The 5,159-nt window shown below is 46.4% G+C and overlaps 1 pseudogene; it reads right to left on the bottom strand.

Moving 5' to 3' along the window:
* Positions 1-4,337: 4,337 nt before the first annotated feature.
* Positions 4,338-4,901, bottom strand: LOC129512199 (60S ribosomal protein L17-like; annotated as a pseudogene).
* Between the last annotated feature and the right edge of the window lie 258 nt (positions 4,902-5,159).

Raw genomic sequence — 5,159 nt, 5'->3', positions numbered from 1 at the left:
AGCACTCTTGCCTGCTGGGTTTGGATGTGGCTCCAGGATCTTTTTCAGTACAGCTTTTCAGATAGCTATTGCCAATCAATCAGAATCGGTACTTGAGGCCCAATCCATTTTTTATCTTTGCCTAGACACATAAGAGATCCATTGTGATGATCAGTTATCTAAATGGCTGGGTGACCGTATGGTCACACGTGGGTAACAGTGTGCATTGATTTTTTTTATACTATACGTATTGATTCCCCCATTGGTGCCTGGAATGTTATAGTTTTTGGAACTTCATGGACGGGGTTGGTGTAGGAAGGCTTTAATGACTATACTAACTCACATCTCTTCCTGAGTTTATCATTTTTAGTAGGTTAGGAATCTTTAAGAAACGAGAATAAAGACTTGATGATTCTAGAAACATCATGGAACTATTTGCGTTACAACGGGGTCAAGAGAGGGTGGAGCCCCAAATGCACTTGGTTTTAATGACTGTAAATTCCAGACACCAACCAAATTCTTAGTTCTGTTAATACTAGTTAGTCAAATGTCTTTAAATTTCCCTGCTAGGCTGTGTATCTCCGAGGTGCTCTTCTCTTAAGACCACTGTTTATTGAAAGGGTGGACCAATGGGGTGCCTGGGCGGCTCAGATGGTTGGGCATTCAGCTCTTGATTTTGGCTCAGGTCATGATCTCAGGTTCGTGAGATGGACCCCCATATCAGGCTCAGCGGGCTCTGTTTGTCCCTCTCCTTCTGCTCCTCCTCCCTGCTCATGTGCTCTCTCTCTCTCTAAAATAAATAAATAAAAACTTTAAAAAATAAAAAGTGGAGCAAGCCCTCCAAGGTGTCTTCTTAAGTCTATAGAGCACTTCCCATTTGCCCACCCATGATAGCTTTGAAGTGTCTAAATCTTAATACTGATTTTACCATAATATGGTTCCAAAAGAGCCCATGCAGGGTAGATGGGGTGGGCAAGGGAGGGTCCATAGATTGTGGGTTGGTAGGACTTCTTTAAGAGTCCAGTTGAAGGTGCTGATCTGGGGTCAAAAGAAGGCATTGCTCTGTCCTCCCAAGAGGACAAGAGATCACATACTTCGGGCTTGACGTAGTTGGCCTTCACTGGTGTTAGTCTAAATATTATTATTTACTTACTGCCTCCTTTATGCTTTTATCTGAGAAACAAACAAACAAAACCCAAAGTTTAGCCCCTTGAGCTGTGATATTAGAACCAGGAAGATTTTCAGGGAAACAAATTATAAGCTGCATTTGTAGCAAAAGAGAAGTGCAAACACACACCCCTCTCTGTCCCCTACACACACTCATAGCGGATTGATACGAAGCTGTACATTTGTGTGATATTCTCTTAAACATTGACTTATTCCAGGCTTTCAGATGAAATGCTCTCGAAAAGGAAACAACGTGTGAGAAGAAACACACACACACACACACACACACACACACACACACACACTCTTTCTCTATCTCTCTTTTGGGGGGGCGGGAGGGCCGTGGGTGGGTGGGGAGAATGAGAGTGTGAAATCAAAAGGATGATTAAGAGAATTTGACAAAGAAAACGACTTCTTCCACCCATTTAACACCCACATTAATCCACTCGGATGATCAAATGCAAAAGACAAAGAGAATTACAACCTTTTCCAGGCCAAGAAATAATAATTATTCAGAGAAAAATCTTGGCAAAATGAGGAATAAACCAAGCAGAGAGAGAGGAGGAGGAGGAGGAGGAGGAGGAGGAGGAGGAGGAGGAGGAAGAAGAAGAAGAAGAAGAAGAAGAAGAAGAAGAAGAAGAAAAGGAGAAGAGGAAGAAGAAAGAGAGAGTGAGAGAGTGAGGGGGAAAAAGCCAACAGTCAGACTGGCATTGGCAGGCTTTGTACAGTTCACCTCCTCTCAGTTTAAAAGGAAAAAAAATAGAAAGAAAAAAAAAGTCAAACTCTTTATTTGAGAAAGTAATGGAAAACTGTTGGTTGTGATAATCCCCGGGCACCCCCTTCACGGTGGCTCTGTGCCATTTTCCCGGTAGAAGTGGCAGAGGTCAGCCGAGGAAAGAGTGAATTCTCAGGACTGTGTGTGGGAGCTTGTGTCATTCTATACAAACTGCTCCTATTTAAGTGCTGGGTTTTATTTTTAAAAGCTCTGCTGTCCCCTGATAGAAGAGGGGAGTGGAAGTGGGAAGAGGTAACGTGTGAACAAGGTTAGAGGCAGAAAGAAAAAGGAGAGAGAGAGAGAAAAAAAAAAAGAAAAGAAAAAAACGAGGATAAGTCCAATTTTCTTTGGAAGCATATTGTATTGTTAGGCTTGCCTGGCTCTGTTCCAAGGGCTCAATTGAAAGTGAATTTCTCTTATTGAATTCCATCCAGAGATATCATAACCTCAAAAGGCTACTATTACCCAGAGGGCTTCAGATGGAAGCATTTGTGCGTGACTCTTGAAATGCAAGGAGTCACAATTGTCATTTGACAACACGGGACTCGTCAGGCCGGCTCCTTTCAGGGCAGGGGAATTGTTGACACAATCTGGCCCCTGGTCCCTTTTGGAGGGACCGGTCTCACTGTTTCTCAGGCTTTTTTTTTTTTTTTGGTCAGCAGGTGCAGCAGCAAGAAAACTGGTGAGCTTAATAAAAACTGACGACAACAGCAACAACAACAAAAATAGGTTCAGGGCTGGTGTCAACGTCTGTCGGCAGAATCAGGAGTTGCAGGTCACAGCACAGGTCTTCGGGGTCCTTGGGACTAAGTTTCTCTCTAACCAAAAAAGAGGCAGTGAAAATATTAGCGACACTACAAAAGTAGGAACCAAAGCACAGGCTAAGTGACGGAACTGAAAGAAGGCCAAGGCTTTGGGAAGGGGGCAACCGTCGGGGCTGCCTTTCTGATCTGTGTGGATGATATTGTTCTTCTTGTGAACTGACACAGCAAAGAGAGTTGTATGATGTGATAGGTAGCAGTTCCAAGGCCTCTGTCCCCCTTTCCTCCTTTCTTATCCATTCCCTTCTTCCTCTTTAGTCCCCTCTCTCCATTCATGGCAGCCTGTATTCCTCCTTTTTCTCCCTTCCTTTCAGCATTAAGTAGTGGGAGTTGCTTCCCGAAGCTTAGCTCTGATAATAAACCTCTTGTGCGGTGACTCCATTTATTCTTAGATACACACAACCTGGTTTGAATGGGACTATGGAGAGAAACTCAAATAGAATTAACCACTCTTTTCAGAGGTTGTTGAATGCAAGCTTTGGTTCTCAAAATCAAGTTTCAATGACTGGCTTCTTTGGAACAAAGTGCAAAGGAATTCAGAATAATAAGTGTAACAAGATGGAGAAAATTTTATTCACTGGTATTCTGGAGGGAAGCACTGTATGCGTTTGGGAGAATTACTTTGATAAACCACTTCGGCTGGGGATTAAGGCCCCGAAGTATGCTCAAGTGACAAAAGATGGTCACTAAACTGCCTTGGAAGGAGGGTGGGTCCTCTAACGCGGGGAGTCCTTTGTCTTGCTGAATTTACTGGTTAGTTTGGTAGGCACGTCCCGAGGAGGAGGAGGAGGATGGGGAGGAGGAGGATGGGGAGGAGGAGGAGGGGGATGGGGAGGAGGAGGAAGATGGGGAGGAGGAGGAGGATGGGGAGGAGGAGGATGGGGAGGAGGGGGAGGAGGAGGGGGATGGGGAGGAGGAGGATGGGGAGGAGGAGGAGGATGGGGAGGAGGAGGATGGGGAGGAGGAGGAGGATGGGGAGGAGGAGGATGGGGAGGAGGGGGGGAGGAGGGGGAGGAGGAGGAAGATGGGGAGGAGGAGGAGGATGGGGAGGAGGAGGATGGGGAGGAGGAGGATGGGGAGGAGGAGGATGGGGAGGAGGAGGAGGATGGGGAGGAGGAGGATGGGGAGGAGGAGGAAGATGGGGAGGAGGAGGATGGGGAGGAGGAGGAAGATGGGGAGGAGGAGGAAGAGTATGGGGAGGAGGAGGAGGAGGAGGAGGAGGAGGAGGAGGAGGATGGGGAGGAGGGTGAGGAGGAGGGTGAGGAGGAGGGTGAGGAGGAGGAGGAGGGGGAGGAGAAGGGGGAGGAGGAGGGTGGGGAGGAGGAGGAGGAGGAGGGGGGAAGAGCCAAATGTCTGAGAGAAGACGAAGTTTAAGTGTCAGGATGTTGAGGCGAGAGAATCAGAGAAGAGGAGAAAGGAGAAGCAGAAGAGAAATCCCAAAGGGATGGGCGAGGGTTACTATATTGTTTAATTTTTTTTCCCACAAAAATTTGAAACATATTCAAAAGTAGACAGAGGAGTATGATGAGCCCTGACGTACCCATCGCCAGTTTCTTTTTTATTTTTTTTAATTTTATTTTTATTTTTACTTGCATTTATTCTATGCAGAATTTACGCCTGGGCCATAAGTTTTTGTTCAGTTTCTTCTGGGGTATCTTTTTCTTCTGTGCAACCTCCTCTTCGGGTTTAGGAACAATCTGCTCTTTTTCAGTAAGAATCATCTCAATGTGGCAGGGAGAGCTCATGTATGGATTAATCCGGCCATGAGGCCTGTAGGTTCTACGTCGCATCTTGGGGGCTTTATTCACCTGGATGTGCTCAATGACCAGAGAATCTACATCTAAACCCTTAAGTTCCGCATTACTCTCCGCATTTTTAAGCACATGCAGTAAAAATTCAGCACTCTTCTTGGGCCACCGACCCTGTGCTCAGCCCCACTGTTTGGCCTGTGCACACCTACCAACTCCATCATTGTAGCAACAGAACGGCACACGCTGCTTCTGCAAAGTGACATCTTTCAGATACTTGGTGGCTTTTCGAATATGCATACCCTTGATGGCCTGGGCAGTTTCGCGTGTGTTCTTAAAGTGAACACGAAGATTTGAACCTCCACTTGCATGATTTTGTAGGGTTTTCTGGTCCAGCGAGTAGCGAACCATCTCCGGAGGCCACCTCAGGCCGCTGGGGGGAAGAGGAAGAGCGGTGGCTCCTGGGAGAATTCATGAGAACTCTGCCAGATTCTTTTTACATCTGTATCTTCGATGTACTTCTTCCTCCCTCTTTTTATTTTGAAGCAAATCTAAGGGAAACTTGCAAAGAAAGAAATAGCCCGGGAGACCTTGTGCGCCGCCTGCCGCAGCGTATTCTGCTCTGTGCACAGTCTTCCCTAAAATGTGCACTGGTCGCCGAGGCTCCTG

Source organism: Nyctereutes procyonoides, unplaced genomic scaffold, assembly GCF_905146905.1.
Source record: "Nyctereutes procyonoides isolate TBG_1078 unplaced genomic scaffold, NYPRO_anot_genome, whole genome shotgun sequence".
Lineage (NCBI taxonomy): Eukaryota > Metazoa > Chordata > Mammalia > Carnivora > Canidae > Nyctereutes > Nyctereutes procyonoides.
Note: the sequence above shows the minus strand (reverse complement) of the source record. Positions and strands in the feature narration are given on the sequence as shown.